Source organism: Pleurodeles waltl, chromosome 2_2, assembly GCF_031143425.1.
Source record: "Pleurodeles waltl isolate 20211129_DDA chromosome 2_2, aPleWal1.hap1.20221129, whole genome shotgun sequence".
In the NCBI taxonomy this organism is placed as follows: domain Eukaryota; kingdom Metazoa; phylum Chordata; class Amphibia; order Caudata; family Salamandridae; genus Pleurodeles; species Pleurodeles waltl.
The window spans coordinates 906,445,187-906,460,404 of NC_090439.1; the positions used below are offsets into that span (position 1 = coordinate 906,445,187).

At 46.9% G+C, this 15,218-nt stretch overlaps 1 protein-coding gene across 9 annotated transcripts in view; it reads left to right on the forward strand.

The window, feature by feature from the left end:
• The window catches only part of OXR1 (oxidation resistance 1), a 1,752,159-nt gene that overhangs the window by 1,651,407 nt on the left and 85,534 nt on the right, over positions 1 to 15,218 (forward strand). The window lies entirely within an intron of this gene.

A 15,218-nucleotide genomic window follows, 5' to 3' on the forward strand; every position in this document is an offset into this window, starting at 1 on the left:
GCTCTTTTGTCATTTGAAGGCAAAGCTCTTTAGTCTTTCACGTTGAAGGAAGTGAAATTGTAGCTATTAGCTGTTTCGTTACCCTCACACAACCCTCCACCACATAGTTGATCATAGTATATGCCTTCAATTCAGTGGCAGAAAAGATACCAAAGGTTATGAAGTACTGAAGGCCTTTCGACATCCGTTACTGAACTGGGAGAAATTAACAGCTGGCTATCATTAATTTAGTTCTAGGTGTAAAAAAGAATGGTTTTATGCAGGACGAATACAGATTGTAGTTCAATCTGTTTAGATATTCATGTCTTCATATACTTCTATTACTTAGTCACAATTTATATTTTTCTTCTGTAGTGCACTTAGTATTTTGGGTGTCCAATGCTCATTTTAGACATTGTTATTTGAGGTTGTTGGTACACACTTACCTTAGCTTTTTGATTATCAGTAACCGTTGCTTGGTTTGAATCCTTTCATAGTATTTGTCCTCTTTCTCAAGCTGTTATACTTTTGTTTTGTATCCAATCCTAATGGCATACATTTCTTTCTTAAGAATGGAAATAATGGGTGAAATTTGTCATTGCAACTTAAGCTCTTTAGAGAATGGTGAACACCCAAGCAGCCCTACTGCCAACATACCCCAGTAACAAAGAGTCGTGGAAGGTATTTGGAAATCTAATTTCTCACCCACAAACTCACCTTCCTGCTCACATCTGATAACGACATCCTAGATCGGACAGCCCTATTGTTCGAAAGTAGACTCTGAGGATATCCTTCTCTGCATGCAGCCTCAGAGTTTACTGAATTGAATTACGAAGTCAAGATAAAGGATGCCCAAACAGACCCTGTGCTGAAGATCCTTCTCGCCAGATGCTTATACAGTTCCCCTCTTGCCCAAATAATATTCTCCTAGGAAACACCAGACCATTAATTCATGGTCTAAAAGTCTTTTGTAAGTGGCATAACAAGATAAGTATTATACTGTCCCAGTTCTACCCTCAAAACACTTTACATTACTTCCAGTGTTTAATTGTTTCATATCTTGTTTTTTAGTCCTTGGTAAAGAATACACTTTGTTTTTCATTATTTTGGCAGGACCTAACGTCCTATGTAGTGAAACCCCCTAATTGAAACCATGATGCTGTGAACCTTCATGTCGACTGGTTTCAAGAAACGCAACCGGTTTATTTATGTTGTATTGTCACTCTGCAGTTGGGCATACATCGATTTAGTCTCGTTGCTTCTTCTAGGTCTGTGAAGTAGATTTATAGATGTAGTTTCCGGTTTCCCAGCACCACAGCTGACTCCAAGTCGTTAGGCAGCATTATCAGGGGCTCTTTAAATACCTGAGGTTCAATCCCACATATTAAAATACCAGCTGTCCCCAGCTGACTGCATTTTTTCCCACTTTGTTCACACACGTGTGCCAGGCTGGAATTGTGGCAGGCACCAAATCGTCATTTTTTGTTGTAAAAAGAGGCCTGTCCATCATTCAAGGCCAGGTCTGTCTTTTACCTGGCAAGACCGAGTACTACACATGCCAGAAAGGGACAACAGAGTTCAGTCCCACTCTGTACACCAACCATCTCCCAAAATGGTAATGCTTAGGAAGACTGATCAGCAGCTCCTTGCAGCAAAAGGACCCAATTGCATTTCTGAAAAGAACCCTGTCTCACCACCCGCGTGTATAGGACTCCTCCTTCCAGCTTAAGGGAAGTCTGCCATATACTTAGTATTGGGAATTAAACAACCTTATCTCCATTGTGTGCACGTGAAAAGGCCGTAAGTAATGGATCCCGAGGCCTCATTTACTGTGGTTCACTCATGCATGCTGTGTATGCACCACACAGGCCACACACAACACATATGGAAACATGCCCTGGGATGATAGCACTAGAACTTGGGTTCACGTGTAGCAGTGGAGTTATATAAACGTGTAAAAAAACAAGTTTGGTCACAACTATGGACTCACAGAATACGGTATTCTGTCACCACCGCTCTGCATGCTAAACACATGACAGGGATAATATTCCACTGTTCAACAGATCGAGTGCATGCTTTGTGTGCCCCTTCAGTTCCAGAGCCTTACTCATGTCAAGGGACAGGCCTGGGCCTTCGGATGGATAACCCTACACAGATTCCTCCTCTTGTGAATATTCTCCAGGTGTCCGACTGGATTTGTAAACTCAAAAGCAGTACTCTTGGGTGCTGGTATGTGGTGTCGCGCAGCTCCACATCAACGTTGGCCTGCTCTGGAAGTAACGAAGGTGGCCGCATATAAGCACCACCAAAGCACATCAGTTCGATTTTTTTAATTTATTTTTTTTCTTTTTTTTTTCCCCCATTTTGTTCAGGCATGGATCTGGAGCTCTACTTCTCAAGGCCTTTAAGAAGGCCATGCTGCACATATTTGCCGCAGTTCTGGCTCCCTCTAGCATGCTATCGGGCCCCAAGGATACGAAGAGGCCTCCAGTCTGGGTTCTGGTAACGGGTTTGCCCTAAGCACCATCTCTCCTTGTTAAATCCGCTTCAGGTTCTGCTCGGGCGCCAACTTTGGTCCCAACAGCACTTTCCATGCCACTTCTGTTCACATTGACATCAGTGGCGTCGGAAGAAAAGCTGCTGCCTCTAATGGGTTTAGGAGTCCTAGCTGGCTTTGCATCAACTGAGGCATTGTCCTGATCCCATCAGAGCCAGCCTATAGCCAACCTTTCTGATTCAGATAACCTTACCTTTACCCCATGGCAGAGCACATACTTTACATTAACTCCTTGTCTGTGATTCTGACAATAACCACTATGATGAGGGTGGTAAATTTGCCCCACATTTCGACAAGGACAATTGTTATGCAGAATTACAAGATACCAGTGGTCTGGACACCTCTCGAGCTACCAGACCTGTCTCTACCGCTGGTCCTGTCATATAGGAAAGCACATCTTTTAGTATGGTTGTGCCAAGGGCTCTGAAGGTACTTGACCTGCAGTTTCCTGCAGTGGGGGTCGAAACAAATCTTCCGATGGAGGTTTTATAGCCTGCCCAGGTGTCTGCTGATCCCCCATTACTATTTAATGAAGCCTTAACAGATACTCCCTTTGGGCACTTGGGCAAACCCCTGGTTTAGAGCCCCAGTCAGCAGATCAGTAGCTTGGCACCAGGTGAGGCTGACGACTTGATTCAACATCCTACATCAGAGAGTCTGTTGGTCAAGGCTTCCACAAGTAGAGTCGGCCTTAATGCCTGTCCTCACTGCAACTCCTGACAGTGAATCTAAACACATGGAGACCTTTGGCAAGGGACTGTTTCAGACTGTTAGTCTTGTTTTGCTCTTTGTCAATGCTGGCTGCTTCTTGGCCCTATGGTCATTGTTTGAGATGCAGTTGGTCAAACCCTGTTGGCAGTTATGGAGGACCTTTGTGTGTTGTAGCCTAAACCATGCAGGTCAGTCAGGATGCAGCAAAATTCATTATTAGATATGACTTTGACACAACTGAATGCTTGGGTCAGTGATTGGGTATGTGTGGGGCACTTCTACGCCATGCCTAGATAAGGTCTACCGGCTTGTCCGGGAATGTTCAGGCATCTTTAATGGGCATTCCGTTTGCTGGCTCTCATCTATTTGGCAAAAAGTGGACCTTCCCCATGAATGATTAACAGTTTCCACCTTTTTTGGTTACAAATGAGGTTTCTAATACTGCTAGTGCCAAATCCTTCCTCTGGCACAACAAACTTCAGCCGTTTTGTGACTGAGACCACAGCTCCCAAAGACAACGAGCAAGGCATCGGGGGCAACGTGGAGCTCACTCCACCCACCCGTCTGGCAACCAGAACTGCAAAAATCACTGTAGTGTGAATTTTCAACACACACCTACCCTGTAGGAGGCAGGAAAAAGCATTTTCTCTAAAGGTAACAAGCCATTACTTCAGACGCATGTGTTCTCAAAATTGTCAAAAAGGGCTCTGACTTCCAATTTGATTCTCCTCCGTTGCACCTTCCACACCCATCAGCATGACTGATATAGCAACACATGCCAATTTACAGCAGGAAATCTAGGCTCTTTTGGGTAAAGGAGCCATAAGGATGCCACTGACCTCAGAAGTAGGAACAGGGTGTTACTCGTTATACTTCCTGGAGCCTGAGAAGGACGGAGGCCGTCTTCCTATTTTAGATCTTTACCCTCTCAGCATCTTCCTGTAGAAGAGCAAATTCAAGATGTTCATGCGGGTCCAGGTTTTGTCTGCCCTGGATCCCGGCAAGTGGTTGGTGGCACTGGATCTTCAGGATGCGTATTTCCATATGCCCGTCCTATAGGCGACAGATGTTCTCTAAGGTTCACAGTGGACAAGGAGCATTTTCAGTTTGCAGTGCTGCCTTTTAGCCTTACCAGTTCCCCTCAGGTGTTCGCGAAATTGATGGCAGTGATCGCATTGCACCTTCGGAGGTCGGGCATACCAGTTTTTCTGATGGATACAACTACCTGTGGATTCCTCACCTCATGAATACTCCCATGGCGCCAGCATTCTACGGAAATCTTCTTACTAGTCTCTGCACGTCGACGAGGACGTCACTGTCTCGCACGCGACGCCGTCTGACGTCATACAGGCAATAAGAGGTCCTCGACGACGTGCGGACGTCAGTTCCCTTTTTTCCGTGCATTCGAAACGGTTATCTTCGAGGGAGCAACTGTTACTCTATGCGGTTACAGTGTATATCTTGCTGCGTACTCTTTCTCTGTGGAAATAATGTCGCAGAGAAAGTCTGGATTTAAACCTTGTCGTGAGTGTGGAGGCAAGATGTCGGTGACGGATCCTCATTCCGATTGCCTTTGGTGTTTGAGCTCCGACCACGACGTCTCGACTTGTGATTCGTGTCAGCACATGAATCCGAAGGCCATTAAAGAACGCGAGGCGAAGCTGTTTATGGCCAAGTCAAAGGAGAAGCATCACAAGAAAAAGTCTTCTCCAAGACATCGGCGTCATCGAGACTCCCGGCGCCGTAGAGAATCTCGGCGTCGTTCAAGGGAGGCTCGTTCCAGGTCTCCGGATCGGCGCCGGAGGACATGGGAGGTCAGCCCCACGGTGACGCCGCATCCTTCGACGCCGTTGCTCTCTCCGACGTCTCCAACTTCGCCTGGACAGGCGTCGGTGATTGAGGTATTGGAGCCTCAGGTGTTTTCTCCGGCGCAGACGCCGAGGCCGGCGTCGGGGTCGCCTCCGAGTCAGGCACCCCAGTATCCGGCTTTTCCCACCCCTGGAGCCGATAGTTCCGCATTCTTGAATGCGATGTATGCCATCTTCCAACAGATGGCTCCAGGGGGTGCTCCGGCTGGGCCTTTGGCCTTTTCTTTGGGTGATCCTGCGCCTCTTCGGCCGGCACCCTTTATGCCCTTTCTCCCGTTTGGGAACGTGGGCTCGGCGCCAGTGTCGGCGCCGGTGGCCGCTCCGATGGCTTCGGAGGGATTGGCCCCAGGGATTTCCATCCCGTCGACGTCGAGATTTCGGCCTGTGACTCCGGTGGGTCCATCCGTTTCATCTGCTCTTCAGTCGGCGCCGAAGTTACCTGTGGCGCCGGATGCGGCGTCGGTGGCTTCGGAAGATCGGCGCCGATCTCCGACTTCGGCGGAGGTGTTGTCGACTCCGCGGATTGAGCAACGACTGCATTCAAGGAGGCGTGCTCTCCGGGTACTAGAGGAGCAGGAGTACCAACGAGCCCTAGAGGAAGGAGAGCTAGAGGACTCGGGTGATGGGCTGCGTGGACTGGAGTCGGCCAGTGGGCTGGACACTTCCCCTGAGTGGGACCTTTCGTCCCCGGGGGAATATACCGAGGAAGCTGCTTCCTTTCATACAGTGGTACGGAAGGCAGCTAGTTTTTTGGACCTGCCTTTGCCGGTGGTGGAGGCGAAACAAAACCTTTTGACAGAGGTGTTGCATCCGGCCTCAGCCGCGGCAGAGCCTCTATTACCTTTTAATGACGCTCTGCTGGATCCGGTTTTAGAGGTGTGGAAGAAGCCGGCATCTTCCCCAGCAGTTCACAGAGCCGTGGCCAGGAGGTATCGGACGGCTCCAACTGATCCTGGTTTCCTATCTAGGCACCCTACGCCGGAGAGCTTGGTTGTGCAGGCCTCCTGTTCGTCCAAATCAGCGCCTGGTTCTTTCCCGACGGTGCCTGGGGACAGAGACTCAAAAAAGCTAGAGGCGCAGTCGAAGAAGATTTTTTCGTCCTGCAGTCTGGCGTTAAAAGCCACTAATGCGACCTGTATCCTGGGGAGGTATATTCATGCTCTGATGGATGACATCTCCTCTTCGTTTACAGAGCTTCCCCAGGGTCTTTTGGATCTTGTCTCTGATGCCCAGGCTGCTGCGACCCAAATTATCCAGACGGGACTGGATACCACCGACTCGGTAGCCAGAGCAATGGGCACAACTGTGGTGGAAAGGAGACAGGCCTGGCTACGTAACTCGGGCTTTTCGGCAGATGTACAGTCCACATTGTTGGATCTCCCGTTTGATGGGGACAAACTGTTTGGGGCTAAGGCTGATTCGGCCTTGGAACGTTTTAAGGAGAGCAGGGCCACGGCTAAGTCGTTGGGACTCCAAGCTCCTTCTTCCACGGCCTCTTCCAGATTCTTCAGGAGGTTTCGTGGATTTGGGCGTGGCTCTTCCTCCTCTTCCTTTCGGGGAAGATATCAGCAACCTGCCTCTTCCCATCCCTATAGATCTTTTAGGGGGAGGGGTAGGGTCCGCACCAGGGGAGCCTCTCAGCAGCACTCTGCCTCTTCCTCATCCTCTGGCGGGGTGCAGCAGGGGAAGCAGCCTTAGGCTTACACCATTTCCCACTCACTCCTCGCCTGTAGGGGGAAGATTACAGCATTTTCTCACCAAATGGGAGACTGTTACGTCGGACACTTGGGTTCTCAGTGTTGTGGGAAAAGGCTACACCCTTCCCTTTCGGGAGTTTCCGCCCCTCATCCCGCCCCGCCCTTCGTATGTTCACAAGAACACCTCCTGTTGCTAGAACAGGAGGTAGAAGTCCTCCTTTTAAAGGGCGCGGTGGAGTTGGTCCCGGAGCAGGAAAGGGGTCAAGGAGTTTACTCAAGGTATTTCCTGATTCCCAAGAAGGATGGTCGTTTGAGACCAATTCTGGACCTGAGGGTCTTGGATTGGTTCCTCAAGCAGGAAAAGTTCAAGATGCTGACCCTAGCACAGGTGCTTTTGGCGTTGAACATGGAAGACTGGATGGTGTCTGTCGACTTGCAGGATGCTTACTTTCATATCCCGATACTCAAGTCACACAGGAAGTATCTCCGGTTTGTGGTGGGATCGCAACACTACCAGTTTGCGGTCCTTCCGTTTGGTCTTACTTCAGCACCTCGAGTCTTCACGAAGGTGATGTCGGTGGTTGCGGCAGAGCTCAGAAGGAAGGGGATAGCAGTATTCCCTTACTTGGACGATTGGTTGATCAAAGCCAAGTCCCCGGAGCTTGTGTTGCGTCATCTGCAGTCAACAACCCAGTTGTTGTTCGACCTGGGCTTTTCGGTGAACGAGCCCAAATCTCACCTGGAGCCCTCTCAGCGCCTCCTGTTCATAGGGGCAGTACTGGATACGACATTGGGTCGGGCCTTTCCTCCGCCTCAGCGGATTCAAGATATTCAGGATTTGGTTCCAATGTTTCGAAATGGAGCGGTAGTTCCAGTCCTCAAGGTCCTTCGTCTGCTCGGTCTTTTTGCCTCCTGCATTCTGTTGGTCACGCATGCTCGCTGGCACATGAGGGCTCTTCAGTGGTGCCTCCGAAGGCAGTGGTCTCAACACAGAGGGGATCTAGAGGGTACTGTCAAGATCTCCAGAGATGCTGCTGTGGATTTGAAGTGGTGGATTGCAAGCAACAATCTTTCACAAGGAAAACCGTTCCAGCAGTCGCCACCAGTGGCCACAGTCATAACGGATGCTTCCACTCTAGGGTGGGGAGCTCATCTGGGGGATCTGGAGATCAAAGGTCTTTGGTCTCCAGAGGAACAGATTTTTCACATCAATCTGTTAGAGTTACGGGCTGTACGTCTGGCTCTCAAGGCCTTCCTCCCTTCCCTTCGTGGTCAGTCGGTACAGGTCCTAACGGACAATACTACCACGATGTGGTACATAAACAAGCAGGGAGGAGTGGGGTCGTACCTTCTCTGCAGAGAAGCTCTTCGACTATGGTCCTGGGCAAAGGACCATCGGATTTGCTTGATAGCAAACCATCTGGCCGGAGTCTTGAACGTGCGTGCGGACAGTCTCAGTCGCCACTTCTCGGCAGACCACGAGTGGCGTCTCCATCCAGATCAAGTCCGTTTAATCTTCCAGAAGTGGGGGTTTCCTCGGGTAGATCTGTTCGCCACTCGAGAGAACGCGCATTGTCCGTTGTTCTGCAGCCTTCAGTATCCGATGCAGGAAGCATTGGGGGACGCGTTTCAAATGACCTGGTGCGGCCAGTTGCTTTACGCGTTTCCTCCCATACCCTTGATTCCTCGAGTATTGAGGAAGATTCGCCAAGACCGGGCTCTAGTAATCGTAATAGCTCCGGATTGGCCAAGGAGGGTGTGGTACTCCGACCTTCTCCAACTCTCAACGTGCCCGCCGCTCCGTCTCCCTTTCAGGGCAGACCTCCTCTCGCAGTCGCAGGGGCAGGTTCTACACCCCAACCTCCAGAGTCTGCACCTACATGCCTGGAGATTGAACGGCGCAACCTGAGTTCCTTCTCTCTCCCGCCTGAGGTAGTGGATGTTATATTAGCGGCCAGGCGACACTCCACTAAATCTATCTACGCTAGTAGGTGGTCTAAATTTGTTGCGTGGTGTGGAGAGAGGCAGATTGATCCTTTGCAAGCTCATCTATCGGACGTTTTGTCTTTTGCTCTATCTCTGGCGCAGAAAGGTTGTGCAGTGGCTACCATTAAAGGTTATTTATCGGCCTTGTCAGCCTTCATATGTCTTCCAGACCAACCATCTTTATTTAAATCCCCTATTGTTATCAGATTCTTGAAAGGTCTTCTAAATCAATATCCTCCAAAGCCATTCGTTATGCCGCAATGGGATTTGTCCTTAGTCCTGACTTTCCTTATGGGGTCCCCTTTTGAACCTATGCATTCTTGCCCCTTGAGGTATTTGTTTTTAAAAACAGTCTTCCTGATAGCTATAACATCAGCAAGGAGAGTGAGTGAGTTGCAGGCCTTATCAGTAAAACCCCCTTATACAACTTTTTATGGGGATAAGGTGGTGTTGAGGACCAAGGCTGCTTTCCTCCCGAAGGTTGTTTCACCCTTCCATTTGGCTCAGGCAATTACTTTGTCCACGTTCTATCCTCTGCCTCATCCTTCCAAAGAGGAAGAAAGACTGCACCGTCTGGATCCAAAGAGAGCGTTGAGCTTCTTTATCGATAGAACAAAGGATTTCAGGCTGGAGGATCAGCTGTTTATTGGATACGTGGGCAAGAGGAGAGGAAAGGCAGTCCACAAGAGAGCACTATCCAGGTGGGTTGTTCTTTGCATTAAAATATGTTACTCTTTGGCAAAGAAGGATCCTCCTGAGGGCATTAGAGCTCATTCCACCAGAGCTAAGTCGGCCACTTCGGCCTTAGCCAGAGGTGTTCCTGTGGTCGACATCTGCAAGGCCGCAACTTGGTCGTCCCTTCACACTTTTGCAAAACATTACTGTTTAGATTCTGAGGTTAGAAGGGACGGCCATTTTGCACGGTCAGTGCTGCAGGATTTCTTGGTTTGACCATTTAGGCACCCACCGCCGGGCGTGGTACTGCTTTGGGACTCTATTCATGAGGTGAGGAATCCACAGGTAGTTGTATCCATCAGAAGAACGAGTTACTTACCTTCGGTAACGACTTTTCTGGTGGATACATTAGCTACCTGTGGATTCCTCACGGTCCCACCCGCCTCCCCGTTGCCTTTATGGTCTTGCCAAGTAATCCTTGAGTGAGCTCCTCTTGATCTTTGAGGGTGCAATAGATGTATATATATAATATATTTATATATATATATATATAGGTATATGTGTATATATCTTTATGTATATACTTGGTGTGTGTATATATTTTTAAAAGAAAGAGTTTTATATATATATATATATATATATATATGTACATAAAAAAGATTTACAGTTATTCATACAATGTGGTGTATTTTTACAATATAATGGATGTTGCTTTGTTCTTTCATTGCATTGCCTGGTTGTTCTCATGCACGTAAAAAATGATTGGTACTGACGTCCGCACGTCGTCGAGGACCTCTTATTGCCTGTATGACGTCAGACGGCGTCGCGTGCGAGACAGTGACGTCCTCGTCGACGTGCAGAGACTAGTAAGAAGATTTCCGTAGAATGCTGGCGCCATGGGAGTATTCATGAGGTGAGGAATCCACAGGTAGCTAATGTATCCACCAGAAAAGTCGTTACCGAAGGTAAGTAACTCGTTCTTCTGCTCCTAAATGACTGGCTGTTGAAGGACGGGTTCACCCCTTGCATGATTCGACCATCTCTAGATGTCGATGAACTTCTTAAATCGTTGAAGCTCACTGTCAATATGACAAAGCTACATATGACTCTTTCACATGCTCCCGTTCATCTGAGGCATCCTGGATACAGTGCAGTTTTGTGCCTTTCTCCCAGAGTAGGTGTGGAGCCAAGTGATGCCACCTGTTGGTGCATAGGAGTACTGCTTTTAAATTTCCCGATTCAGTCTGATGCCTGGGGACAATGTATGCACAAGGAGAGGAACCTGCGATGAGATAGAGTTCTGCCAGAAAAAGCCTTACAGAAGGTAATTTATTCTTCACACAAAAGCTAGATTAGCGTGAGACCGTCTAACAAATAAGAGCATGTTTTGTGTGCCCCTCAAGAACCGTAACTGAACCAATACCTTGCTCATGTCAAGCGTAGGCCTAAGCCTTCGTGCACATGCTAGATTAGCATGAGGCTGGGTCCAGAATCAAAACTTTCAGTTGGGCACTCAGGGCAGGGGAATAAAAGTGTGTGCTTTGCAGGCGACATTCGTGCCCACATACCTACCAACTCAATAAGACCAGTCACCTTCCACCACAATCCTACACCCTTAAAGCACAATTCTGAGAGACTCTGTTCTGAAACCACTTTAACTATGGCATAAACAGTAGAACATCCCCAGAGAAGTGCATGTTAAGTTAAAGCAGTAACAACAATTCTAAAGTAAAGAACACAACATAGTTATGTTCTCAAGTCAATCTTAAAAATTTGGTGAGTATAAAGGCTCAATAATAATTAATAAAGGTTATAGGGAGTCGTAGGTATTAATTTTTAAAACTGAAGGGCAAAAAGCACCAGGAAAAAGTAAAACAACCACCAAATGTTACTGGTTGTGGTGACCAGAACCTGGACATGATTGCAGGCTGGCCGCAATGGATCAGAAGTCAACTTCACCAAGCAGGTTATTCTGGTCAAAGTTTTTACCTTTGCATTTAGACTCTCAATTGGAAGTCCACATCCTCCAGTAGAGCAAGGCCCAGTGCTGTGGCCGGTGAGGATCCCTCAAAGTCTGATATGTCAACTTTAAGCTTCGGCTGAAGCTGTTGGTTTTGGCACCACAAGCTCCAAGCAAAACATACCTGGATTTCGTAGCTGCTGAGGTCGCTTCACATGTTTGATAGATTTCCTGCCTTTCTGGGGTCCAGGGTTTTACCTTTGAACGTAGTTCCTCTTTTGGAAGTCAAACTGCTCCAGCAGGGTAAGGCTGGAACCTGTACCCAGACAAAGCTCCAGGAGTGCAGATTCATTTTCTTAGAGGTTCCACGGAACCACTTTTCAGCACAGCAATAAGCTCCCGTAAGGGACAAACCTGGTTTTCTTACCTGCCATTGGTGCAACCTTCCTGGGCAAGCCCAGCATCTTTTTATATATATATATATCTCAATACACGGTCCTACAAAGCGACGTGCCTTGCTGCTGGTGCTGTGTCAGGGTAAAGGACCAACCCTATAAATTACAAAAGGAAACAGGACACGCACTCCCGGAGACTGCAAATAAACTTATCTTTAATTTATCTCAGTTGTCGTCTTGTTGACAATAAGGTTCAATCCAGCACCACGACGCGTTTCGACTTGCCAGTCTTTTTCAAATGGTTTCTGCTCTCATGAACAGGCAACTTTCTGACATTTCTGATCCATAATATTACTGCAAAACGAGGCTCCTGTCACATGATGATGCCACACGTATATTTCAATCCATAATAACAGCCTCTGCGCTTTTGTTTCCAAATGAAGTCAGTAAGTCACTCTTCTCCTGCTCGCTTTTCTGTAAAAATCAGCCGTCATGATTGGGTGAGCGGCATTCTGGTATTTATAGTCCCACAGTTTACTCAGCTGTTAACACTCGAGGCCCTTCTTCTGTTAATTGCACTCACTTTCCTTCCTGCTTAAAGACACACGACTGCCAATAATTTCAGAAACTCTAGATTTTAACATGCTCTCTATATCGTTGGTATATATATAGTCCCACTTTGAAATAACAACCTGCTTTACAATCGAGCATGTAAAAATAATCATTTCCAAGATCTTTTACTTTCTCTCCAAACTCGATGTTAATGTCACGTTCACATCCCAAATTGCCAGCCTCTGTGTTTCAAAAAACTGTTAGCTACTTTCCGTTTGCCGCTCCCAATGGACAAAACTAAAAATACGTTAACAGTCTCCGGACCCACAATTTAGGGCCACATCGGCATAATAGGATCATATTTGGTCACTACTCACCATATTTCCCAGTAAGATAGTGCCAAGGAGAAAGCATAAAGCGCTGATAGAAGTCGTCTTATTTTACTAATCTTCCAGTGTAAATACACACGCAGGGGATAAGTATCCCCTTGCCATCTCCAAAAATATCCCCATGCCGGGCCTGTTCATGAGAGCAGAAACCATTTGAAAAAGACTGGCAAGTCGAAACGCGTCGTGGTGCTGGATTGAACCTTATTGTCAACAAGACGACAACTGAGATAAATTAAAGATAAGTTTATTTGCAGTCTCCGGGAGTGCGTGTCCTGTTTCCTTATATATATATATATATATATATATATATATATATATATATATTTATTTTTTTGGAGAAGTTCCTCCTGCAGCTCCTAGCTCTTCAGGGTAGGATTTTAGGTACCCAGTCTCTCTCCCGCTGATGTGTAGTCCTTCCTAAAGATACTTTTTGTGTCCCTGTCATAGGCAAACAAGAGACCACCTATTTGACTCTTTATGAGCAGTTCCTTTTCCTGCCTGCCAGCAGGGTTTAGGAATTCTTGAATCCTGTAGCAAGTATTCTTTCATCAGGAGTCTTCTTGGAGCAGGGTCACCCCTTTCCAGTGAAGTCTTCCCAGGTCCAGCAGTGTTCCGAGGAGGTGATGATGTTTGAGGTACCATATTTATCCTGTGCATTGACCAGTGGTCTGTGAAATTCTAGCACGTAGTCATAACTATTTGCTTGCAGCCCCGCCCCCTCACTGGAAAATTACAGAACACCCGTTTCAAAATGGTAGAACTCAACTGCCGCCATGCAGGCATGTTTTAAGCTTCTTAGACACTCCTCTATTCAGGTGAGCTCTACTCCCATCTCAAAGGGGCAAAACTGGTTGATCCCCTATTGGCTGGAGCCCACCTGTCTGGGAGCAAATAGGAATGGGCAGGTGAAGCCCTCCTTGCCACCCTCAAGTCAAGAGGTAATGCTAAAGCTGCCCTTTGTTCTGCCAACTGTACCTGTCTACTGTAAGATGGCTGATCACTGTTAAGTGGAGCATATAAAACCTATTTGCTGGTCATGGGCTCAGAGACTTGATTTTGCCTTCTAAGACAGAGTTGTTAATTCTCCAGCCAAGGATATGTATTCTAGCTCTGTGGGAGTGGTAAGTGGAAGAATTCGTCTTAAGTTCTGGCTCAGGCTGCCTAAAATGTATTTTACAGAGTTACTTTTCCACTTCAGTTCTCACACATCTGGTTTCACCTGTTAATCAGATTAAAAAAATTAAGTAGGAAATAACTTTAAAGCTTTTTACTAGCATTTCTCCAGGCAGAAGGAATGTAGATACCTCTCACAACTTAGGCCTGTTAAGAGAAAAAGTCTAGTAAGGGCTTCACAGTGACACAGCTTTTAGATTCTAACTGTCAGAACACACTAAGCCCAATATTTAGTATGCTACATTGGCATATATTAGTTCACTGCCTTCTGGGCTTGCAAGGCACATTCCTGGCTTTTTTTTCATGGCAAATAAACTTTTCCACGTTATGTGTCATACAGTGCATTTAAACTGCAGCGCAGCCAGAGCATAGTGGTTCTCCTGCAGACATATCTGTTCCTATTTATGTATGGTTTGTAAATACACACTGCAGCCTACATTGAACTCTCCATACGTAGGTGCATTCATGCCCCTTTTGCAATAGAAGTTAAATAAGTCTAATGTGGAGTTCTAATGCACTGCACGGCTGCTTTATTACTGTTTTGCAGTAGTAAAGTGCGCAGAAATCAGACAAGGAAAACAAATGGGGAGACCACGACAGAAATAGGGTAATTTCTCACACCTATGTTCAGTAGTCTTTGATAGTTGTGAGACCAAAGATGTCCTCTGCGTCCTGACCTTCAAATGTTTTTTATTATTTGACATAAATTATGCATCTCACTCTATATGATCGTATTTCTATCTGCCTGCGCGCACAAAGGCTAATGGAACATATTTTCCAAAACGTTTAGCCCATCTTCCCTCCCTTTCAAAAGTCCCCCAACCAAGTACGATGCCCCCACCACAGCACAAGGACTTTGTTGCCTTCTACTCCACCCCCCCAAACCTTTACCCCAGTCCTGGAACAGAAGAATGCAAACCAGCCATGTCTGTTAGCAAAGCAAACGGCGAATCAAGTGTCCGGTAGAGCGACAGCACTTTATGTAGCCTGCTTGTCAATGTGTGTACTGTTACAGTAGACTTCTGCTTCTTTCACTAAATAACAGTAACTGCATACCGCTAAGCGCAACGTTTCTGAGAAGGCCTGATACAGAATAGGTTTCTTAAAAAAAAAAAATGTAAGTAACTCCTTCCTTATTGCGTTTGCTTTTGCTGTGGACAGCCTGTGGTGCGTTTCCTCTTCTTTCTACCGCTTTCCACGTAAACTTGAAACGCTTCCACTTCATATTCATTCGGGACTTAAAGTAGTCCTTCAGAGATAAACATAGTTACATTAG